Genomic DNA, 27,311 nt, shown 5'->3' with positions numbered 1-27,311 from the left:
TCAGATGATGGTTTGAGTTGGGAAGAAGGGCAGTGACATCATGAGGAAAGTATATTATTACACTTAAGTGTTGCCAGAGTTTTAGTTGTTCTTTTAGGTGGTGGATTCTCAGACATTTATTTTCTTTTTAAAAATAATTAACTAACTCTAATAAATCGATCGTCAAAATGGCCTAAATTTGTTCTTTCTTTGTATTCATGCCCTTGCAATGTGACTTTGAAGTCCTTTCCATGAGAAGGTGGAGTCTATTTACCTATGCCTTGAATCTGGATAGGCTTTGAGACTTACTTTGTACAATAAAAGTGGAGAAGTGATGGCATGTCAGTTCTGTTACAGACCATAAGGTGACTGACATTATTCATTATTCTACTTTCTTTTTAAATCCTTGTTACAACCATGAAAGCAAGTCCAAACTGGCCCAAAAATGTAATAGAGCCTGGATAAACATAATAAAGCCACTTAACAGTTTTCAGCTGACTCATGAGTCAGCCTGAAGAAACATTGTGAAGCCTATCTGTAGGCTATTGAGTAAGATTAAATGACCATTGTTGTAAGCCACAGAGTGTGAGCTAGTTCGTTATATAGCAATGGGTAGCAGATACAATAACTAACAAATAAGTTAAGAGCATCATGTATGGACACCCAATGCACAACAAGAACAAGAAAGAAAGGAAGGAAGGAGGGAGGGAGGGAAGAAAGGAAGAATAAAGGCATCCAAAAAGCTAAATTTTTAAATTGGGATATAAGATCTCCACCAGATTAATACTAAAAATATAGTTAATAATGTTCCATAATGCTCAATGCAAGTTGACATCCAAGAGTTTATTCTTCTAACAGCAAATTTGTCTCTTCAAAGACAACCACCAGTGCTTGACCCATTTCAGTGCACTTCCTCTGGCTTTAGCTTGCCAAAACACATCTTGAAAACAGACAGCACAGGTATGACATGGCCAGAGATTCAGGTGAATTTTGGAACAAAATATTTGGGAAATTAATAAAATTGTTTGAGATCATTAAGTCTATGACCCTTACAGATGTGGAAACTGAGTTATAGAAAATATAAGCAATTTGTTCAAAGTCAATCCACTTAGTAGCTTTTAAACTCAAGAAAGCATAAACTTAAGGTTTCTGTATTTTTTTTCCTCAGGGAAAAGATATAAACTTACAGCCTGTAGATGTGAAAGTGGATACATTCCAATAGAAAGTTCCTATATTCTCTTCCAACACCCTACTTCTTATCTATTTAGAAGTCTGGAGAGTAAAGGAAGAAAGAAAATTGAAGAGTTTGTGGTTAAGAACAATTTTTACTCCCACCTTCTTGCTTGGATGATTCTTGGATAGAGAGAAGAAAAAGAGGATCCTTTTGGGAGTTTGGGAGTAAGTCTGAATCTTGGTGGTGGCACTCATCATCTGGAATATACTAAGCAGCAGAATGTTTAGACTTCTCATACTCTGCAAAGGCAAGGGAGAAAGATCCTAGAGATCATAAAATGACATTCTTGATCCTAACTAGTTATTTTCATCGTGCCTTTGGAGGGAGAGGAGGAAAACAAGCATGGTCTATTCCCTTCAAGGGTAACATCTATCATTTTGGGAGAGCTATAGAGTCTTAGCACTAGTTAGCTTCAAGTTAAGAAAAGTCACTGCGGGAAAAAAGAGAACATAGTATCTCCAAATTATGAGGTTTTATTGAATTGCTTGCTTTATCTTCCAAAGCTGTGTGGCACTTGAAGTAATTAGGATTTGATAGGTGAAAATGATACATGGTATAAGGAGAGGCTTCTTAACAGAGGCATGATTTTAATTTGTGTGCATGTGTATCATTTCCTAACTTATCAATCAGTTGATCCTGATAGCTCAGTTGATATTAAATATTGTTTTTCATCATAGCTAACTCTGACTATATAGTTAACTGGGGAACTTTTCTGGGAGGGGTGGGGGAAATGACATATGGTGAATATCCAAGATCTAATAAATTATAATACAAGATGGGTGGTGTTTGGTTGTTTGTATTTTTGAAAGGCTCTCTGGACCCCATATGTATGTGTGTGTGTGTGTGTGTATATATATATATATCCAATTACAGCTAGTTCAAGATCTTCTCACACAACATCAGTCACTGCTTTTACCATTAGTACCTTCTTTCTTTAGCAATGATCATACAATTTTGAGGCGTGAAGACCCCTATCTTAAAACAGTGTCATTCCCAAGAATATGTGTATCTTACAAAAACCTTGAACAATTTCCCCATGTGAATATACCATTTCATAATGAAATATCAGAGATATTGGTAGGTATGAGAGGCGATAGTTTGAACAGAAGTATCTAGCTGGTATTCTTGACTTACACTGCATGTGAAAAGTATACACTGTTTATCATTGAGGTCAACCTATAAACTGGCTTGGGATGTAATGTTCCAGTTGGAGTGCTTAAAAGTCATATGGTTGCTATTATTATTAAAACAATATTAAGGAGTCGCTTCTGAAATCTAAGGAATTTGTATTTTGTTATCCAAAACAGCCTCGGAGCTGCATTGTTCGATAGGGAGGCAGGAGATCACTTCATTGTTTTGGTAAGTATCCTGAGAGACAGATGGTAATTCATTCTGTTAGGTCCTTGCTGCTGGTTCAACTAAACATGAATTCAGCTCAATTATCTATGCTGATGAAAGGAAACAGTGACCTAAGTGACTGAAAAATGAAAAAAGAAAAAAAAAATAATAGATTGTCTTGTTAACACAATTAACAAAAAAATTAAAAATTACCCTACTCGGTTCTTCCAGAATTAAACTCTGTTTTCAACTCCCTTTTAGCCAGTTGGATGGGGAATCAAGTGTTACTTTATATAATGCAAAATGTATAATGATATTAATGGTAAAGACACAACTATTATTTAGCAGCTATTGAACACCTACTTTGTGCCAGATATAACTAGAAAGATTTGGTTATTTTTACTTTATTTCTTTAACGTTTACATGGATTTCTTGTTAGTTCTTACTCTAGTAAGGACAAAAATTTTATCAAAATTAAGAGTTTAAACACAGTCATTTCATGGAATAGCTACATTTTCTGTAGTAAATAAGCTTATCCATTTACTATTAAATCACACATCTAGTATTCATTAAAAATGAATGTTAAAAATTATAGTAGTAGTTTATAAAAAATAATTCTAACAAAAAATCATAGCCATCTGTTCCTGCCCACAGATTTAGAATCCCCCTCTATAGATAACACTTTGCTATCTTTTAGATATTTCCTTTGATATTTACACTAACAAAATTTTTAAAATTAAAAAATAAAGCTTCTACTGCTCTTTTTGACTATTATAGAACACTGAGACATTGAACCATTTCCTTTTATTTTAGTTATCTATTACTTAGCAACAAATTATGCCAACATGTAGTGGCTTCACACAACACACATTTATTGTCTCTCTGTTTCGGAGGGTCAGTAATCTGGACCCAGATCATTGGCTGGTTTTGTCTCAGGGTGTCTCAGGAAGTTGCACTTGAACTGGGATTGTATCATTTGAAGCTTTGACTGGGGCTGGATGACATGATTCCAAGAGAGGCTGTTGGCACATGGACCACTCCAAGGGAGACTCTGCGTGTTCTCAAGGCATGGCAGCTGGCTTCCCTAGGGCATGCACATAGTGATGTTGAGTAATAAAAGATACTATGACTTTATATCACCTAATCTTGGGTGTGACTTATTCTCTATCATACTCTGTTGGTCATCCAGATAAACTCCAGAGCAATGCCAGAGGAGGCTACACACAAGAGTTGAAGCAGGGACATTCGGTTCCCTCGTAGGAGCTAAATACCACATTTTCCAGTACTGTCTCTGAGCCTCCTGCTACCTTCCATTTCTCTTACTTCAGTCTAGCCAAGTGGTTGTATTATAATTTTATTTCCGTCAATGCCCAATTTATACCACTATGGCTACAGGAGTAAATGTATTGAGACATCACATGTCTAAGAATATCCAAACTAACTCAATTTGTCGGGGTATAGAATTCTAGGATGAAATTTTTGCCCCCAGAATTTTAAAGGCATTGCTCAATTTTTGTGTATCTTTTTTGTAGTTGCTTTTGGAAAGCCAGATGACATTTCTATATCTGATTCTTTTAATTTTTTTCCTGTAAGATTTTAAGATCTCTTTACCTTGAGTATTTTGAAATTTTTATCAATTACATATCTCACAGTGTTCCATATACAACATGCAACAAAATTAACTCTGTGTTCTTGTTTTTTTTTAATTTTAGAGACAGGATCTTGCTCTGTTGCTCAGGCTGGAGTGCGGTGGCATGTTCATAGCTCACTATAACCTCGAATTTGGGGGCTCAAGTGATTCTCCTGCCCCAGTCTCCAGAGTAGCTGGTACTACAGGGATATGCCATCATGCTGGGCTTAAATTTGAATTTTAGGTACATAACAAATATTTGAAGTATGTTCTAAATACTGCATGGAACATATATATGAAAAGATTGTTTGTTGTTTATTTAAAATTCAAATTTTACTGGGTATCTTGTATTTTATTTGCTAAATCTGCCAATCCTAATGCCTCAGAGTGCTTTTTTCCTCCTTCCTTTCTTTCTTCCTTCCTTCCTTCCTTCCCTCCCTCTTTCCTTCCTCCCTCCCTCCCTCCCCCTCTCACTCTGCCTCTGTCTCTTTTATCTAGAAAGTCGTTTTCTTAGTCAGTTTGGGCTGCTATAATGGAAGACCACAGATTGTGTGAGTTGAGCCACAGAAATGTATTTCTTGCAGTTCTAAAGGCTTGGAAGTCCAAGATGAAGGTGCAGGGAGATCCAGTGTCTTGGGCATCTTCCCAGTTTGCTGATGACTGTCTTGTCCTGTATCCTCAGGTGGTGGTGGACGGGGTGACGAGCAAGCACTAGCTCTTAGATCTCTCTTATAAGGGTTCCACTTCATGATCTAATTCCCTCCCCAAAGCTCCAGCTGCTAGTACCGTTACATTGGTAATTACGATTTAAATGTATGAATTTTGGGATAGAGGGACCAGGTCACAAACACTCAGTCCATAACAATCTTGTCATTCAGTTTGGGGGGATTAAATAAAGATGATTTCTAAAATAGTTTTGCCCTTTCATTTTTAGTTCAGTGCCTCACCCACAAGCTCTCCTCTGGGGAGAGGAAGGAGTGTCTTCTGGCTGTAAGAAGTGGAGGTGAACCTGGTTGTTGGGAGTCTCCTTATTTAGACTTCCAGTCAATGTTCCTGCATCAGACATATACAAAACACCATTGTCTTTAATACTTCATGCTCCTAATTTATGCACATTTCTATGGTTTTTGTGCTGTGAACTTGCTCATTTCTTTTTGTCATTCCTATGCAGGCTTTTGGGTTTTAGCTTTTTAAAAAAAACTTTGCTAAGTAGCTTAACACTCTGTATCCTTTCCCTCTTCCCCAAATTTCTGAACTTTCTTACTGCTTGTGCTAGTTTGAGGTCATCTGAGCAGAAGACACCAAGATAGACTTAAACATGTCAGAAATATATTATTACTTATAGGAAATGCCTCCGAAGAAAAATTAGGAGGAACCTGAAGGAAGCTGGGAGGGCTGTTAGACCATTATGCTGGTCTGATACTTTTGAAGGAGAGAGGAAAAGCAAGGAAGAAAGAAAGGCTAAGTGGAAGAGTCTTAAACAGCAACGCATTTTTTTAAGAGTTCAGCAAACTTGATGGGATTGATCTAGCCAAAGTCAACCCTCAGGGAGTACCACATCTCTCAGGACCTGACCTTAGTATTCCTACAGAGATCACTCTTTGACCAGGAGCAACTTAGCAGCTTATGGGAAATGTGGCCTCTGGATGAATGCAGTGATGGATTTCAGAGTGAAACAGCTGAGCTGCTCATCATTTATGCTTCCCACAGTAGGAGATCAGAGAGGTACATTTTCACGGCCACTATACTGCTCCTCTCCCATTCTATCTATCCTTGTGAGGTATGTATATATAATGTCCTTTCAATGGAACTTCAGTAAAGGGTGTAAGCAGATGCATGTGTTCTATCAGTGGTGTTTAGACAAGCTTCCTGTGTTAATTTATTTGTCGCCCAGGCTGGAGTGTTGTGGAGCGATTATGGTTCACTGCCTCCTTGAACTCCTGTGCTCAAGTGATTCTCAGCCTCCCTAGCAGCTGGGACTACAGGCCCATGTCATCATGCCCAGTTAATTTTTAAAACATTTTTATGTAGAGATGGGGTCTCATTATGTTGCTCAGACTGGTCTTAGGGGTAGAAAAATCTGCCTCCTCTTAATCGAGATACGTCAAGGTTGAATTGTAGGAAGAGCATATTGAATGGGCTATCACTATCTATCTATCTATCTATCTTTTTATGGTAATCTTTGAAAATAAATTCTGATAAATATCCTCAAATGAAAACTGGATGAGATATAATTTGTACTTGCTGGAGAGTGCAATGTAAATTCCTTAATCTACTCACCACTTTTAGTTACATTTTATACATCACCCTAAAAGTATTGCTGCTTTACAATAGAAAAGACATCAAGGAAGAATAATAGTCTGTTAAGACTTGACAACTCAGAGGCAGTTTCTCTTGATTTGAAGTAGCTTTGTCTTGTCTTACAAGATTGCCATCTCGATAGTATATAGTGTGATGGTAAGAGCATAGGTTTTAGAGCCATACACAATGACTTTTAGGGCTCACACCATTACATTGACTAGCTTTTAAGCTTGGGCAAGTTATTTAATTCAGTTCTCTTCTTTGTGGAAAGGATAATAATAGCTAACTTATAAACAGATTGTATAGGTTAAATAAAATAAGACATGTTGAATACGTAATACAGAATTAGTCATTTTATTTCCCTCCTTCATTCGGAAACAGGTCTTTGGAAGAACACTCCTTTTTTAATCCGTCTATGAAATAAGCAAGTGTCTTCAAACTAAAATTCTTTTGTCATATGGATTGCAAGTAGGTTATGCTTTAAAATCTCATTTGCAAGACATTGGCTTGCATTATATTTATATAACTTGAGATATACAAATTTGAGAACAGCCTAGAAATAATACCCAGAACACTGGATTGTGGAACATTCACTCATTCATTAAAATATCTTCATTAAGTCCCCATTATATGCCTGGCATCAAGCTAAGATCTGGGCACAAAATATTGAACAAACTAGATAAGTTCTAATAAACAAACACATAACAAAATAATGTTTACTCTTTTTTTTTGTATTAGATGTTATTTTTCCTGTCCTCCTTTTCAAAACTTTTAGGATATTTTCTATAGACACCACTTCTTCTTTTCCTCGATTTATTCCTTCACATATTCATGCCACATGATGATCATCTAGGCCTTATTTTTTCTTTATTTTAGAACTCTGAAGGATTCAGAGAATGACTGCCTCACTGGAAGCTACAGAAAGTTTGTGCAATACATAACAGCTCTCTGTTCAGCCTTTATTACGTTTCAAACACATTGAGCTCTAAAGGGTGTCTGGAATAAGTATGAAGCAGAAAGAGAAACATTGTTTCCATCAAAACTCAAATACTGTTCTTCTTACTTTACTTTTCAGCTAGTCTCCTGCTTTTCTGAACCAAGAAACAAAGTATGTAAGAGTTCTACAATGATGCCAGGTGAAGATTTAGATAGCAGTTCCACCTCTGGTGTGTCAAGGTGTGCCTGAGGTATGATTTCTACATTTCTTAAATCTAGGTGCTTGGAACAGTGAAAGACAGCATTGATATTAGAGATTTCTTGAGGTTTAATTGTATATTACTAGGTCAAACTACTAAAATTAGACACAGTGCTCATATTTTATGTGCCTCCTCTGTATATATTTTTTGCACTCCATCTCAAAGTCAACTTTTATCAATAATCTGTAACCATCAAATGAGCCTATAGTGGTCTTTTTTAAAAGTATGTATTTCTAAAGGGACTACAGAGATAAGTTGCTAGAAATCCTACCACTTAAAAGAATATCTTTTTCCATTATGGTCACAGTCCATGTACTCTATGATTTAGGTGTTTTGTGGAAGAGGGGATATATGTTTCGTTTATATTTTAGGATATGACAGTTTTCAATGTACTTTATACTGGCTTTTAAGTGCTGATAAATTTGATTCTGTTTAGTCTTTTATTATTTCTTATTTGTTCTTTACTTTGGTAAAATTTATTTTTATTGAGATAACGAGAGATAGGTAGTACTCATATTCATGAGCTAATGTTAAGTAAGTCAATAACTACATATCAAGAAGATTTGCCTTCTTCATCCATATATTTCCCATTTCAAGTGTATTTTATCAAACTCAATATAATTGGAAATGATGGGGTCACTTCAATTAAAATAAAACAGATTTGCTTGCAGCAGTTTTTTTAAGTGGAGAAACATTAATAACATTTACTAATTTTTATCTTTTTGAGTGATTCTTAATTATCTGATAATTTCCACTGTTGAATTCTGGTTCAAATGTCCCTGGCAACATTTTTTATGGCAGGCTTGTGTTGCAGGAAATGAAGAACGAGGAGGAGTAAGAGGAGTAAGACAAGGAGGAGGAATGAAAAACAAAGGCAAAACTCATGGATTTTGAGCTCTATAAACCTGTATCTTTTGCTGAGTTATCTATTTATTAGCTGTGTGATGCTGGGTAGGTTACTTAACCTCTCTTTTGATTTTTTTTTTTTAATTCATAAAACAAAGGTTGTTATGAGTAAAATGTAGAATAATATGCCTGGCATAGAGTAAGTGCTCAAATAAGCTTCATCATTCTTCCTTGCATCACATCACTTTGATAATTACACACTGATGAAATTCAACACATATTAAAAGGCCAAAATATGATACATTGAACTAATTGCTTTTGGTACAACTAGTTTTCATTAAGTTTACTGATAGATTTGATGTACACATCAAAAATTCAGCATATTTATTTTAAAACATTTATTGAGAATTATGTCATTCAAAATACCACAGGGAGGGGAGATTAAAGAAATGGAAAAAACAAAGAAATAAGGTCAACTAGAAAGTGACCACATGGGAACAAATAAGCATAATGTAAATCAGGACCAATTAAGTGCTATTAGAAAGATGCACAACATTATGGGGGTTCTGTGAAAGGAGAGAATATGTTAAATCGGGTAGGAATAAATTTCAAGTTGCATTTGATTCAGGTACTAATGATTGAAATTGGTGGAAATGGCAGCATCCAAGGCAGTGAAGACAGCATGAACAATATCCAGCAGCTAATATCTATGGGAAAGTTTTATGCAGCAGTGGATAGTTTTATGTGAGATTTTTGAAACATCAACTTGCAAACCAGTGTTCCATTCTCTTTGCTTACATCGAATTTCAGCATTTGAAATTGAACTGTAATCTATAGGGAGATAGTGAGGATTTCTGAGCCGGGGAGAATGAACACCTCTTGAAGGCCAAAAAAAAAAACCTGCAATTGTTTCATTTCAGTCTGTTATTGAATGGGTTTTCAGAATTTTGCATTAATTTACCTAAGACTGTAAGCTACTTGAAAACAGGGACGATTTTGGTCCATTGTTCTTCTTGGTATCATCAAAATATCTAATGGGCTGTAAGTACCTCATATGTTCCAGGCAATATTCTAAGACTTTATAGATGTAAACCTCATCACAATCCTGTGGGACGGGGACTTCTACTTTTTCCATTGTAAAGATGAGAAGAAAACAGAGGCAGAGAGTGGCTCAGAATCTTTCTGTACATCATAAAATTGGTAAATTTTGAGGCTTTAATTTAAGCCTGTGTGGTTCAGCTTGCTTTTAATGCCCCAAATTTGGCATTTCAATGAATTCCATTTACAATATCATTTAAAAAACTTAGAAATGAACTTAACAAAGGGGTTGAAAAACTTGTACAATGAAAACATAAACACACTGCCGAAGTAAATTTAAAAATACATAAATCAATGAAACTACCTCTCATGTTCATTGATTGGAAGGCAATATTGTTAGGATGTTAGTATTACCCAAAGTAATATATAGCTTCAATGCAATTCCTATTAAAACCCCAATAATATTTTTTTTTGCAGAAATAGAAAACTCCATTCCAAAATTCAAATGGATTCTCAGGAGATCTTAAATAGCCAAAACAGTCTTGAAAAAGAACAAAGTTGGAGGACTCACACTTTCTGATTTCAAACTTACTACAATGCTAAAGTAATCAAACAGTGTGGTATTGGCATAATGACAGATGTATAGAACAATGGAATAGAATAGATAACACAGAAATAAACCTTCACATACATGGTCAAATGATTTTTGACAGGGGTACCATGACCACTCATTGGTAAAGAACAGTCTTATCAACAAATGGTACTGGGAAAACTAGATATCTACATGAAAAAATAATGAAGTTGGATTCTTAAGACCATATATAAAAATTAACTTAATGGATCAAAGGTCTAAATGTAAGTCTTAAAGGTATAAAACTCTTAGAAGAAGACATAGAACAAGAGCTTCAGAACACTGGATTTGGCATTAATTTCTTACATATGACACAAAGCATAGGCAACCAAGTAAAACAACAAACAAATTTGACTTAATGGAAATTTTAAAAAATATGCAGCAAAAGACACTATTAACACAGTTAAAAGGCAACTCACAGAATGGGAGAAAAGATTTGCAAATTATATTTGTGATGAAAGACTAATATTCAGAATATATTAAGAATTTCTAAAACTCAATGACAGGAAAACAACAAACAATTGAATTAAGAAATGGGCAAGGAATTTGAATAGACATTTCTCCGAAGAAAATATATGAATAGACAATAAGCACATGAAAGGATGCTCAACATCACTAATCAATTGGGAAATGCAAATCAAAACTACAATGAGATACCACACGACATCTCAGGATGGCCATTAGAAACAAAACAAAACAAAAACAAAAAAATGAAAAAACAAATGTTGATGATGATGTGGAGAAAGTGGAACCCTTTTTTCACCATTAGAGAGAATGTAAATTGGTGCAGCTGCTGTGGAAAACAGTATGATAATTTCTTAACAAATTAAAAATAGAATTAGCATATGATGCAACAATTCCACTTTTGGGTATATACCCAAATTAACTAAAAGCAGAATCTCAAAGAGATATTTGTATACATGTTTATGGCAGCATTATTCACAATAGCCAAAAAGTGTGAGCAGCACAAGTGTCAATTAACAGATAAAATGTGGATATGTAGTCACTTTCTGCATCACGATTTTTCAGTCAACGGTATGTACGACAGTGGTCCTATAAAACGATAATGGAGCTGAAAGATTTCTATCACACGGACACTACCATTGTGTTCTTACTTCTTTACACTATTCAGTACAGTCACTTGCTGTGCAGATTTGTAGCCTAGGAACAATAGGCCTTACAACATAGTCTATGTGTGTGGTAGGCTATACCATTGTGAATACACAAAACAGGTGTCCCCAACCCCTGAGCCATGGATCAGTACTGATCCCTGGCCTCTTAGGATCCAGACTGCACAGCAGGAGGTGACTGGTGGGCAATCCAGCATTACTGCCTTAGCTCAGGTCAGGGGAGGCATTAGATTTTCGTAGGAGCACGGGCCCTATTATGAACTGCACATGTGAAGGATCTAGGTTGCGCCTCGCTTATGAGAATCTGACTAATGCCTGATGATCTGAGGTGGAGCAGTTTCATCCTGGAGCCATCTCCCACAATCACCAATCCGTGGAAAAAATAAAAACGCTGGGGACTGCTGCACTAAAGGATGTTCGCCCAATGATGGAAACTCCTGACTAGCCATTTTTCAGAATGTATCCCTGTTGTTAAGCAAGACATGACACATGTTCACACACACAAACACACACACGCACATATACAATGGAATATTATTCAGCCTCAAAAAGAAAGGAAATTCTGACATATGCTATAACATAGATTAAGCTTGAGGAAATTAACCAGAAACGAAAAGACAAACACTGTATGATTCCACTTACATGAAGCAATTAGAGTAATTAAAATCATAGAAACAGAAACAGTGGTTGCAGGGGTTGGGAGCAGGGAGGCATGGGGAATTATTGTTTAATGAGAAGAGTTTCAGTTTTACAAGATGAACAGAGTTATGGAGACGAACGGTGGTGTTGGTTGCATATTACGAATGTACTTAATACCATTGAACTGTACACTGAAAAAGGGGTAAGATGGTAAGTTTTATGTTATATGTATTTTACAACAACTTAAAAAAGATTTTAAAAACTGGCAGTGAACCCAAAAGACAAAGTAATAAGCAATCCAGAATATGTTTTTTAAAATTATTGGGGGGTATTAATAAAATGAATATCAGTTTGTTGTTATTGAACTTGTTGTTTCTGTTTGATGTTGAGGGAAGAGGAAGAAGGAGTAAGGAGAGCAAAGTACTTGCCATATGTATCATGTGATTCTTAATTCCTCCTTGCATTCAGTGACAACTATTGTGTTTCATGTCTAAGAATCAACATTTGAATTACAGAACAAATTCCAGACAGAGCACTTTTGTTTTCAAACATATCTTCATTACTAGTTATGAGCTAGAGGTCGGGGGCATTACCTCCAAGAGCTTCCACAGATATCCCTTCATAAAAAAATGTTTTGTATTTGTTGAATTATCTTTTGTCTTACCTTCAAACTCTCTTAGCTGAGTATGTATTCATAATATTAATTGAAGGGTGTTTAGAGAAAAAGAGAGACACATAAAAATTTCAAGAAAAAAAGAACCTCAATAGAATTCAGAAACTACTATTGAGAAACTGTTTACTCAGAAGTGTAGTTTCTGAATCTAAACTCAATTATATCTAAGTAAACATTGAAAAGAGTTTCTGTGAATATTGAGAAATCAAAAAAATAATTTAGAAATCTATGTGGAATTTGGCTTATTACTTCTTAGAAGCAGGTAAGAAGAGCTATTCATTAAAAAGATACATATTTCCAGCCAGGCACGGTGGCTCACGCCTGTAATCCCAACACTTTGGAAGGCTGAGGCAGGCAGATCACTTGATGTCAGGAGTTCAAGACCAGCTTGGCCAACATGGTGAAACCCCATCTCTACTAAAAATACAAAAATTTGCCAGGCATGGTGGTGGGCACCTGTAATCCCAGATACTCAGGAGGCTGAGGCAGGAGAATTGCTTGAACCCAGGAGGTGGAGGTTGCAGTGAGCTGAGATCACGCCACTGCACTCCAACCTGCGTGACAGAGAACCCATCTCAAAATATATATTTCCTCTAATCCCAACACTTTGGGAGGCTGAGGCTGGTGGATTGCTTAAATTCAGGAGCTCAAGACCAGGCTAAGAAACATGGCGAAACCCTGTCTGTATGAAAAATGTATGATGTGCTGGTGGGTGCCTGTAGTCCCAACTACTCAGGAAACTGAGGTAGGAGGATTGCTTGAACACAGGAGGCAGAGGTTGCAGGAGGTCAAGATCAGGCCACTGCACTCCAGCCTGGGTGACAGAGTGAGACCCTGCCTCAAAAAAAATAAAAATAAAAAGATACATACTTATTTTGATTACATTAAATAACACATTTAAATAAGTAATAACCCTTTGAAACAACTAAAATATGTGTTAACAATTACTTGTTTACTCCATACAGCCTCGTGTAACTTAATTGAGTCAAAAAGAGTATCAATATGAGATTTTTTCTGTCTTTGAAGGTAACTTTCATACAAAAGAAATGCTATTCAATATCTATATTATTAATAGTTTATTAATTGAAAAATTTAAAAACCTAATTTTTCCCTATTCTTCTAATTTAAATATATTGTGTTATTCTGTTTATAAATCCAGCATGCCAGTAATTACATTTAGGAGAAGTTTTACTTATTTAACATTTTTAAACATTTTAAACTACACATAAATTTAGTATTTCAATCTTATTATTTAAGTACATTGATTGTCTAATAAGTTCTTATGTGGTACTTATAAGTTAAAAATTAATAATTTTAATATCCTTTAAAATACTAACAATTTTTCACAAATTTAAGAAAAGCTTGGAATAAAGAATCACAATTAGTGACAAATAAATTACAAGTCTAATCTGCTAAATACTTTACATTGCCAAATTACACTCCTAAAATGCCAAATCTTCTTTAATGTTACAAATACTCAAAATACTAAATATACATAGATTATTTCCAAATATAACACAAAACTACAAATACTATGGATTTATCTCATCATTCAAAATTTAATTTTAAATCTGCCCAAGATTAAGCATAGTCATGCACAAAAGACACAATTATGTGTTTTTCAGCAATTCAAAACCTGATAATTCAGGTTTATCATCCAATGCGATTTGGGGTATTTTACCCGAACAGTTTAGAGGTTTGCTTCTTAACTAGCTGAGGCTTCATGTCAACAGAGATTAGGTTAGATGTATTGGCTGTTGTAGATATCCAAGGCTATTTTTCTTTTCTTTTTAAACATTCTTTCGAGATAGGATCTAATTCTGCCACCTAGGCTGGAGTGTAGTAGTAGGGTCTTAGCTCATGCGGCTTCTAACTCCTGGGCTCAAGTACTTCTCCTGTCTCAGCCTCCCAAGTAGCTGGTACTACAGACACATCATCACGCTCCACTAAGGCTGCTTTTCTTAGCAGAGTAAGACACAAGTAGGTTCCTCTTCTGGTTTTGCTAAATCATTATACCCTTTACATGAGGCAGTCTCACAATTCACATCCCTAGAATGAAACACACATTATCTAATTATCAAGCATGATTCAGGTTCTTAACCACTAAACAGTTCTATTCCTTCGTTGGATCCAATTACTCAAGCTGCAGCTTAATGCCTGCGTGAATCATTTTCATAAACTTCTCATCTGGAAAAACAAGAACTCTTTATAGACCTTTAAGTGATATACAACATGATTCTGAATCTCTTTCATGAAATATCTATATCTATAGTTACGTTACAGCATTAAAATAATGTTAGTGAGGGATTTCTTCTTTTTCCCGTATTATTATAACCTCTTATTATTCATTAATTTATCAAATCTGTCAAAAACACCTACTGAATCCTAAGCTATCACACTGTGTTCTACTTATGCATTCACATGTTATGTTTCAGCACTGGTTTTAGTCAATTTTCAAGCAACACAATAGTTGGCATTGAATACAAGGAGGAATTAAGAATCCATGGAGTACAGATGTACCCTCTGATAACCGACTGGGTGGAGAAAGGACATGCTCAAATCCTTGTTGGCATTTGCCTGGAATTGAACATCAGTAACACAGGCTGGAGATTATGAAAAATACTGATAGCCTGATCATACCATGAAGTTACTTTAGCCTTTCACTGTGAGCTTGGTGAAAAGGGAGCACCATCTTCTTAGCCAGAACTTCCTGGAGCAGAGGAGCAGGAGAAGGAGCAAACTGGTAATGACTCAAGGGCAATAGACTCTCACCGTCATGACTGAACTTTACCAGATTTTCTTGAACACGTTTCTTAGTTGTTAAATGCCTTTGGTAAAATTTTCAGAGACCTTAAATGGTTACTTTTTTAAATACATAACCTTCACAAATTATAGTTGTTTTACTGGATAACTGGTCCATTGAGTGCCTCATACAACCATTATGAAAGTGAACAATAATAGGGATTTTAAATTTCCCTGAAGAATTAATGCTAAACTAGAGCCAAAAAGAAAAAAAAAGATCAAAAAGTTCTTTCTTTAGTATATATGCGTCTATAATTTTACCATGTGCCCAAATGCCTATCTATTTTGGCTCTATCTGTGACCCTTCTAGAGTGGTCTGTCTCTCGTCAATACTGGATGACAAATTTGTTACATTAACAGACACAAAGATTATTTAATCAGCTAAATTGTCTAACAGAGTATAATACTGATAGATCTCAGGACGTATCCAAATTTTCTTTTTGAATGGAAATATTCACTAATTTTATAACCTAATCAGAGTGTTAGTGGTTAAGTAGAAATTATTCAGTGAAGTTTGGGTTAAGTATAGGGGAGATGAAGAGAAGCAAGTGATCGTAACTGCTACCCGGGAGGCACTTGAACCCGGGAGGTGAAGGGTGTAGTTAACCGAGATCGAGCCACTGCATTCCAGCCTGGGGGATAGAGTGAGACTCTATCAAGAAAGAAAGAAGGAAGGCAGGAAGAAAGGAAAGAAGGAAAGGAGGAGGGGGAGGGAAAGAAGGAATGAAGGAAGGAAGAAAGGAGAAAGAAAGAAAGAGAAAGAAAGAGAGAGAGAGAAAGAAAGGAAGGAAGGAAGGAAGGAAGGAAGGAAGGAAGGAAGGAAGGAAGGAAGGAAGGAAGGAAGGAAGGGAAAAAGAAAGAGAAAGAGAAAGCAAGCAAAAAAGAAAAGAAAGGAAAGAAAGAGAGGAGAAGTAACAGTATGTCTAAGAGAACATGTGAACTTGAGGATTGCAAGAAACTTTATGTGGCGGGGGTATAAGATAGGAGGTAAAATCTGGCAAGATATATGATTTTATACTTAGAAAGGGCTAGAGCAAAAAGTCCTTTATGTCAGGCTCGGCAGTTTTGATTAAACAAGAAAGTGGCATTGTGCCTCAGTTACTAGAAGAGTTAGATTGCAGTACGTTTTTAGAGTACGTTTTTAAAACCTTTCTTTTGTGGGCCACTCTTCAGTTTTATTTGAATTGAACTTCCTCAATTCTTCAAGAAACATTCTTAGAGCTTGGATGAAGTAGAATATGGTGTTCCTCAGAGTGATAAAGAGTTTATAAAGTAGAGCTAGTGGGCATAAATGGATTGCAAGGCATCTTTTATTTCCCTGGAATCATAAAAAATAGAGAAAATTATTACCAAACCATGGAGAACTCTGCATCTAAATCATAGATGCAACTGAATAACTGGAACCTATCAGAGAAATGACATTGTCAAAACAGCTACAGCTCTATTATGCTGTCTACTTTAGCCAGGTCACACACTCAATTGGATTAGTAACAGTGCTAGGCTAGCTGAGTTAGAATTGGATAGAACCAAAACAGATTCATAAGGCTTTGGGTCTTTGGATATGACAGAAAATCACCTTGGGGACATCATAATATCCACGGTTTATATTCCACTGGGCTGTTTACTATCAGACTAAAGGAGTTTCAGAAAATTGCTTATTCCTGTTTAATTTTGTGAATTGTTCCCTTAGCCCTTAACTCTCATAGTTGTATTTACATAATTATAATCACCACATAGTTATTTCTAATTATTTTAAGAAAATGGAAGATGTTTTCCCCTGTGTCCAGGCCAAACAGAGGATTGTGACTCAGTAGATATATTTTGACTTTTTTTTTGGAACTGAAGAACGTAAGTACATCAGAGTCCTTTTTTTTTTTTTTTTTTTTTTTTGAGATGGAGTCTCGCTCTTGTTGCCCAGCTGGAGTGCAGTGGCGCAATCTAGGCTCACCAAAACTTTCGCCTCCCGTGTTCAACCGATTCTCCTGCCTCAGCTTCCAGAGTTGCTGAAATTACAGGCATGGGACAGGCCTGGCTAACTGTATTTTTAGTAGAGACAGAGTTTCTCCATGTTGGTCAGCCTGGTCTTGAACTCCCCACCTCAGGTGATCCGCCTCCCTCAGTCACACAAAGTGCTGGGATTACAGGCGTGAACCACCGCACCCAGTCTTTTGTTGTTGTTGCTGTTGTTTTGTTTGATTGTTTGTTTCTATTTGAGACGGAGTCTCACACTGTCTACCAGGCTGGAGTGCAGAGGTGCGATCTCAGCTCACTGCAGCCTCCGCCTTCCAGGTTAGAGCCATTCTCCCACTTCAGCCTCCCAGTAGTTGGGATTACAGGAGCGCGCCACCAACCCTGGCTTATTATTATTATTGTTATTGTTATTATTATTACTTATTTTTAGTAGAGACGGGGTTTCGCCATGTTGGTCAGGCTGGTCTGGAACTCCTGACCTCGATTATCTGCCTGCCCCAGTCCCGCAAAGTGCTGGGATTACAGGCTTGAGCCATCACGTCTGGCCTCATCAGAGTCCTTATTAGGGTCTTTCTTTTAAACAATGAAGTCTGGCACAGATTTTGTCACATAATAAGCCTCAACAGTGCGTATTTTAAATTACATTGAAAGTAGATGAATTTTAGTGCTGGGTGCTGTGGCTCACACCTGTAATCCAAGCACTTTGGGAGACTGAGGTGGTCGCATGGCCTGAGGTCAGGAGTTCCATACCAGCCTGGCCAACATGGTGAAATGCAGTCTCTACTAAAAGTGCAAAAACTAGCTGGGTGCTGTGGCAGGCGCCTGTAATCCCAGCTACTCGGGAAGCTGAGGTGGGAGAATCGCTTGAACCTGGAAGACGGAGGTTACAGTGAGCCGAGATCGTGCCACAGCACTCCAGCCTGGGCGACAGAGAAAGACTCCGTCTCAAAAAAAAAGAAAAGGTATTTGTCCCTATTCTGTAGGTAACATGTTTTATGAAGAATACAACTCCAAAGAATACAGAATTTCCCATTTCCTTCTCTCTTCTCCTTAGGTTCACCCCCTCTTCTAAGGGTAGTGTCGTTAATCCCACACTTCTGGGTGAATTTATGCTTCTTATTAATTGGAAAGCTGAATTCATTATTTTTGAAATAATTGGGAAATAAATATAGGAAACTCTGGAATTTATTTTCACAGAGAAGTATATCTGAGGATTAGTTTGGCTATACTTAGATTAGAGAATATTAGATAAATGGCACTTCCATTTGGGAAGAAAGCAATTCCTATGGGATTTTTTCTTTTTTTTTTTTAGACTTAGGAAGATTTTAAAGCTTTAAAAATGTATCTTTTATTACAAATAGTTTTGGAGCATTTTTAAAGTATGGAAAGGTAAAATAACAAAATTAAATTATTTATATTCTCATTATTCAATCCTAACTTCTGTGAAGCTGAAGTACGTCTTAACACTCTTTCCTCTGTATATTTTTTTAAAAATTAGATCATATAGTTTTTTTTTGAACATTATTATTTGTACCTTTTCCTATCATTAAATAATATTTAAAATACTTTTATTTGTTCTCAGTCTGTTAGACATTTAGATTGTTTCTACTTTTCTACTTGAATAGTGCCATGGTAATAATGTTTATGTATCCATATTTATTTGCCCTTTTATTATTATTTCCTATAACGTTATTAGAAAGTAATTAATTACAAGATCTGAAGTAAACTAAGGATGCCAAATAATCAGCACTCATATTACCATATATTATTAGTTGATCATGACCTTTGTATTTTCTACTGAGCCTGGTCAAGACTTTAAAATACTTCATTTTTCATATATATAATATATAATATATTTATATATTTCATGTATGTATATATAATATATAGATTTTTATTATAAATCTATATATATTTGTGTTTAAGATATTCCTTCAGTTTGAACCTTTTCATCTAAAAATTTTTCTCTGAATTTAACCAACTCAATTTCTTCTTTTGAATTCTTGACTTCTAAAATTACTATATAGGTAGCTTAACTTAGTAGTATGATTTTTGTACTCTCTTTCTCTTTTTTTACTCAATTTCCTTAATCCCTCCAGTTTTTCTCCACTCTCTGAAGGTCTTGCTCCACTTCCAGACTAGCCTTCTTTTTTTTCACATCCTTTCTTGCTCATGAACTTTAGTAGAGGAAGAAAATATATTTTGCTTTCTGCTCTTTTAGGTTCTCAGCTGATACTCTAACAAAAGAAAGATTAACAAAAGGAAATAATACAAATATATTCAGTATGTTTAACATGACATGGGAGCCTTTCTAAGGAAATAACGATCCCAGGATATAGTTAAATGAGCATTTTTATATGAAGACTGAAGAATAGCAAGTTATAGAAAAATATGATAAGAAAAAAAGGATATGAGCTAAGGGTAGTAAGTTGGAGGAAATCTTAGCAAAGCCTGTTAGTTCAGAGTTTTATTGGCTTCCCTCTGTCTTTGGAGATAGAGATGCTCTTTTCCTCTGGATAAGAAGAGCACCTCTCACGTGAGGGTCTGATGAACTAATTTAGGAGAAGTTTAGAGAATCCTTCCTACACCTGCCATTTCTCAAATTTCTTTAACTAAAAGTATCCAATATGTCACGGAGCCATATTTTGGGGTTGCGTATCCTCAATCCTGTCACTTTCAATACACCCCCTTGCTGATAAAATTAAATATCAACTCTTAATTCCAGCAATTGAGGCTTTTTTCCCCACTGCACACTCCACACCATCTAGTCTGATGTCCTTAACATTGTATCACTCATACGACACTCCAATAAAACCAGGCTACTTGCTCATCATGGCCCTTCCTTGAATAATATCCATGGCCTTCCCATGACTACTGGCCAAATCCTTTTTATTCAAGTTCCATCTTCTACCTAATGACATTTTACGTTCACTACCCATATATTATTTTTCTCATTTGAAATCACGTAGCATGTTTATATTAATAATGGCAACTATTATATTATTACATTGTATTATAGATGGTTACATATTTTCCTTGAACTTCTTTTGTCAGACAGAAGCAAAGGTTCTTGAAGCAAAGGTGTCCTTAAATACTTAGAACCCCTTCACTCTGATTCTGTGACTTGCATGGGACTCAAACATATTCACTGTATAAACTCAGTCAATAGAGATCAGTGATTTTTAAAAATATAAAATAGCATTTTTATGACCCTTCCCCAATGACAGATTTTTGAAGCTAATGTAAGCAAGTTTTGAGCTCTTTGAATTTTTAGTGATTAAAGAGGATACATATTCCTAATGATAGGGAAAGTAGGTTTTAAAATTATAATTTTATAGAAGAACTGAACGAAGAAATAAATACAAGTCAATTACTGTGAAATGTTTTTGGCAGTGATGGCTTAGCTTTCTTTCTTTACCACAAAATAAAAAACTCTTCCTATTCAAGAAAATACTTAATTATCTTTGACTAGATGGAGAAAGAGAAAAGTCTAGGCCGGGCGCGGTGGCTCAAGCCTGTAATCCCAGCACTTTGGGAGGCCGAGATGGGCGGATCACGAGGTCGGGAGATCGAGACCATCCTGGCTAACACGGTGAAACCCCGTCTCTACTAAAAAAATACAAAAAATTAGCCGGGCGAGATGGCGGGCGCCTGTAGTCCCAGCTACTCGGGAGGCTGAGGCGAGAGAATGGCGTAAACCCGGGAGGCGGAACTTGCAGTGAGCTGAGATCTGGCCACTGCACTCCAGCCTGGGCGACAGAGCGAGACTCCGTCTCAACAAAAAAAGAAAAAAGAAAAGTCTAACCAGTAAGAAATCCAATGACATTTCAAAAGTTTGCATTTCATGGCAGTATAGATATTGTATGTTTATTTTCTACAGTTTGCATTAAAGTCGCTACTTTGATTTCCATGTTTAATTTCCTGGACTTTATTTGTTAGTGTCTCAATTTCATCTATATTGGCATGTAGTGCTTTAATAACGTATATTTAGTAGCATCTATTAAAGGAAATCAGTGATTAGTGACAATGCTTTTTAATTTTACTTCACATGTAACATTCATGTTTGATGGTACTGCACATACTTATTATCAGCATTTTCATGGAGATCAGTACTATAGTTAAAACAGAACTTTTAATGATAGTATTATCAGTCTAAATTGGAGAATGCTAGTATAACTAGGCTTAATAGAGTATAATAGGAAGTAGTGATATTTCTGTAGTAATCAAATGTGCAATGTCAGGAAATTAAGAAAATACATGTTTCCACAGAAAAATAGAAGACCCCCTTAATTTACCATATATTGTAAGAAGCTTGAAAGCGGAGTTCCCTTATGGAAGACCTTTGTCTGCACAGCAAAATGCAGCTGTTGTCATTTGCAATGTTTTATGGGCTTCTAACTATATGGCAAAGATCAGTGCATTCTTTTAATGCCATCATTATTAGTACTCTCAGAATCTTCCAGTAAAAGTTCTCCAGTAGCCTTAGCTGTTGAATTAGTTGGTGCCGTACTCTAATGTTCACATGTTGTATTTACGTAGGATAATTAGATCAGCTTTCTGAGGTTATTTTTAGTCTTTTCAAAGAGTTGAGAATGCAATAGATTTACTTCATGCTGTTATTTATGGGGAAAATGACTTGTATTTGATGATAGTTTACTCTGCTGGTATTTGGAGAAAATTGGCAAAGTTTTGACTTTTTTTTTTTTTTTCATCAATGGCTTCTGTTTCTGGCACTTTGCTTTTAAAAAGTGCCATGCCTGCTGCTGTACATAATAAATTCATCACACCACGATCCAGCGCCAAGTCAAGTTGGGAAAAAATAGCCTGGGCTCTGTGTCTGGGCTATGCATTCTGGAAATGATGGACTTATGAATCTTAAACCTAAAGTCTCATTATAGGACTGATGAGAGCCATATGGCCTAAAGAGCCTAAGGAAAATGAATAGAGAAGTACATCTGGCTCTTTTGGCATATACCACCACATTCTGGTTGGAGTCACTGTGGAAATGTGAATAGGTCTTCCGGACCGAGAGAGTGATCTGGTATTTCAAGCTAGGCTAATAAGCTGTCATTTCAGTTTGGGATGATGTTTGCTATCAGCAAGAAGGATTGTTTCTGTTTAGTTCAACCATCACATGGATGGAGCTTATTAGGTATCACAGTGGCATATAGGTGCTGTGGAATGTGATTCCCTGCCCTGTTGAAGCCTGCGGGGTAGTGGCCAAACACTGTCATGTAAATGAATAAGTACTATATCATGTGGTAAATGCTATCTATGAGATACATAGACCATGCAAGCTGAAAGAAGTGTATATTTGAAAACCATACCCTCACCTGGGTTGAATCCATCAGCTGTTTCTGTGCTGGGGTGAGAATGGGGTCTCTGTACTGCTAACCAGAGCCTCTCAGACTCACCCATGGCACCCAGGGTCTCTTACTAGGAAACATGTTTCAAAAATGAGGTTGTACCTACTCCAGAAATTTCCCTACCTTTACAAAACAAAATGTACCTTGCTAAAAAGGTTATAGTTATGTGACAAGCATATACTTCATTTTTACCTTGACATTTAAGTGGTTAAACAATTCATCTTGAAGATGAATCACTAGGATTAATTGCTGGAAAAGAATTCTGTCTGATATGTAAGAGACATTACATATTATATCACATTTTTTTGTGCGCTTTGTCTGTCAAACTCTCATTTAAACTTCAAATGACACCTGCTCAGGTGTCAACTTTTTTTGTTGTTTTTTACGTTTTCCTTAAACCTTGCTTTAAATAAGAGATACACATGTCTAACTCTATTTCTTCTATCTTGACATGTATCACATTATATCCAGGCTTTATAATTTGTTAGCCATGTGATTATGAACAAGTGATTTAACTTCACTTTCCTCAGTTTCCTTATTTATAAAACAGAAGTAATGACCTTTAATTTGAACTATCTCTGAGGGTTAATTGGACTTTGTATGTAAAGAGTCAGGCACAGTATCTGATACACAAAGATTTATAATCATTATATTTGGCTTCTCTATGAGACTACGCACTTCTTAATTCCAGGGACAGCTCCTTGCATGTAGTCATATCTCTGTAAACCTTGTTTTTACCTAATTATGTCTCAGTCCTTGTAGATTATAATATCTTTTAGGTAAAAATGGTTGTAAAATGTTTTATTGTTTAAACTAACCTGTCAGAGGAAGCATCTCATTTTAAGTCATGGAAATCCCTTAACTTGGAAGATCCTTCAGGAATAATATTCAAGTAGGGTTGTATAATCTTGTTCCAGGGCAGTGGAGGTCTTGGGAACTTGGGGTGTTACATAACTCTAAACTTACATCATGCCCTCAACTACATATTCACTTATAATTCTGGAGGCAGAATTATTACCAAAATGGATTGAAGATATTCTGTAAGGCCCTTTTTGGAGACAAAATCCAAAAGAACGATATTATAAATTATATATCCTGTACCAGGACAGAAAGATGGCACAGAAAACAGTATGTATTATAGGCCACATTAAATGAGAACAAGTTCAACTTTATGTGAGGAGTCAGGATGAATCTGAATTCCACTTACCAGGTGGTCTGGTCAAGTTATGTACTCTAAGGTTCAAGTTTACCGTCAATAAAATAAGGTTAATACTTTTTGTCCTAGAGATTAGCATTAAAATTAAATGTATTGCAGATGAAAGTACAGTACACAATGTTTTCTTGATATTGGAGACTTTGATGACTGCTAACAAGTTTTTGGCGTTGGATCTTTCTAAAATTCTGGCTTTATGACATATATGTTCCTGATGAAGACTATTTCTTGTGGCCTTAGCCTCTGTCCTTGCAATAGTTGCTCCTGTGAACTCTCCAGCCAGATAGTCTGTCAATTCTCATGCCAAAATTAGGCATGCATGAAGTTCTGTGCTTTATTTTATTCCATGCTAATTATGAAGTTCTGTACTTTGTGTTATTCCACCCAGGAACCAGGAAAACTGAGCTCAGACCCTCGGACTGCCTAACCACAATGCTGTTTGCTTAGATATATCCTCTTCTAGGCTTAGGTAGAGGCACTGTCCTCTGGAGTTCTCAATGGGAACCACAGCAAAAGCCCTTCCTTGGCATTTACCAGGTCAGGGCAATAGCCTGACTATCTACTTCCCTTCGCCTCTCTCCTTTTTCTGCCTCTAGTCATTCAGTTCCATCTGTAAGATGTGAGCACCCTTTTATAAAAGTCTATCATCAGTTGGGCCTGCCTCGTTGACATGCTAAAGGAAGTGACAAAGTAATTTCGAAACCTCCCCCTTTTTTTTTTAATTAACAGATACTGGTTGTTAAACTTATTGCTAAAACTTCTTTTGGAGTCAGATGATAAGCTTTTACATTTCTGCTTTGACAGACAACCATAAAGAAAATAGCTTAATATGTTTAAGAATACTGTTGCCAGACTGGGCAATAGAGCTACCACCTGAGCATGGAGACACCTACATCCCAGGCAAGATAAACCACACCAATTATCAGCTCACCCCAACCCTCACTATGTTTGGGACAACATTCAAAAGCTTGTAGGAAAGAAATATCCACCTATCCCAGCCTCAACTGAGAATAGCCCTTCCAATTATTACATAATGCTATCTTTTTATCTTTATTTCACTACTCATTTTAAGCCATTTGATCAAACTAAGGTACTACATGGTATGTTATAGAAGTTTTATTTATCTATTTCTAGTTTAGTACTTGTATCTATTTATCGTCAAAAGACTTTTATAATGCTATACCTATGGACAAGAGCATCCAAGCTCCTTAAAACGGGAGCAGTCCTTTCATACTACTATATACACAGGAGATAGTCCATCATCTGTTGCATAACTAAATCTGTCATTAAAGAAGTTCTTTATAGCAAAGTCTTATGACTACATTTGTATGTTACTTGTAACTTGCCCTTCTAACCCATTTATGCCTGAAGTTGCAATATTTTGAATTTTTGCATTCAGACCTTGGCAATGACCTTGAGGAGGAGGATATAAATAACTCCCACATGATTAGCGTTCCAAAAACGGAACACTAGGCACAACAACGACTCCCAAACATTAAAAAAACTTTATGGCTGATAAGTCTGTTGAAGGTAAAATGAGTAGATGTCCTTATATAGTTTGACATTTTCTCTAATTTCCATCCCAGTCATAACAAAGTAGGATTTGGGAATCTAGGAGGAGGAAATTCTGGCTCTCGTGAAAGGCACTGTGGCACAACCACTGGGCCATATTCCATTTCATTATCCCAGTGATCACCACTGACTGTGCTCTCCTCTTCCTGAACTCACAGATTAGCTCCATTTTCCCACAGCCCTATAGTTAAATGTATCCATAGAACTGAGGTGTGGACAAGTAAATGTGAACCAGTTCCAGGCATGGTCCATAGTGTATCACTCCCATTCTTTTTCAATACTGGGGGAAGACAGAGGATTTTGAGGACCTGGAGGGAGCAAATCATAGCATGGACTTACATTTCCTTTCATTTTTTAATCCAAAAAAGTTAGTAGGTAGTGAGTAAAATAACTGTACAAATATTTTTGTAGTAAAATAACTATGAAAATGTTCTTGAGAATGGGAAATATACACACCTTTCAACATGTTGACTCCACTGTTTTATGATCCTATGAGGACAGATATATGGTGCCTGATTTTTAGTCTGTGCTCTTTCTTAAATTGCTTATAGTGCATCTCTATATACTAATTATGTTTCTTTCTCTTCAGTGTTTTTAATGGCATTAAGGAGGTGTATCAGTAGATTTAATTAGGGTCTTAAAAGTCCTCATATTGACTGGGTGTGGTGGCTCACACCTGTAATCCCAGTACTTTGGGAGGCCTAGGCGGGTGGATCACCTAAAGTCAGGAGTTCAAGACCAGCGTGGCTAACATGGTGAAACCCGTCTCTATGAAAAATACAAAAGTTAGTCGGGTGTGGTCATGCACACCTGTAATTCCAGCTACTTGGGAGGCTGAGGTGGGAGAATTGCTTAAACCCAGGAGGTAAGGTTGCAGTGAGCCGAGATTGTACAACTGCACTCCAGCCTGGGTGACAGTCGAGGCTCTGTCTCAAAAAAAAAAAAAAAAAAAGAAAAAGAAAAAAGAAAAATAAAAGCCACCATATTAGAAATCATTTAGTCATTTTCTTTTCCCACTTTAAATTTCTTAGGAATGTTTATGTCTGTCATTGTCTGTGCCAATATTGGGTATTCCAAATTGCATTCTCTTTTTTCCTTCCACATATGAAACATAACTTTTAAAATTTGATTATTTAGGCTCATTTGAAAAAAGTATAAAATTTTCCAAATGTATTATAAAGGTGTATTTAAACAACATAAAACATATTATATATAAAAAGTATATAATCTTATAAATATAAAAAGTATATTTGAAAAGTGAAAACAGAAATCCTGGCCCTTTTCCACTCTTATTCCTTCAGAGAAGCTACTGGTAATAGTTGGGCATGTATTACTCCAAATGTTTTCCATTCACATAAATGTAAGTGCTCAATTTTAAGAGTAAAGGTTTAAATTCCCACAATATAAAGTGCAATTTTAAAAGCTTACAAATATAATATTAACCAAAGTTTATTTTAAATAAGCCCTAATGTTTTTGATATATTTTGAAATTAAAATAATTATAAATTTGCAAAAAATGTGAATTTCATAAGCAGGGGTTATGGAAAATGTACATGACTATGTGTAATTTCTGATGGCCCCAAGTGACTCAGTGGAATCAGTGAAATCTGAATTAGATTCTTAAATTTGACCATGTCATGATACTAAAAGAGAAAACAATTCCAATTTTTATGGTTATATTGATGGTATTTCAATTAGTAAAATATTTGTTTAACCTTTAATGTGGTATTTCTTTCTTTATTATTTTTTTCT

This window comes from Trachypithecus francoisi, unplaced genomic scaffold (assembly GCF_009764315.1).
Source record: "Trachypithecus francoisi isolate TF-2019V2 unplaced genomic scaffold, Tfra_2.0 Lachesis_group12, whole genome shotgun sequence".
Classification (NCBI taxonomy): domain Eukaryota; kingdom Metazoa; phylum Chordata; class Mammalia; order Primates; family Cercopithecidae; genus Trachypithecus; species Trachypithecus francoisi.
The sequence above is the reverse complement of the archived record's forward strand: the minus strand, read 5'-3'. Positions refer to the sequence as shown.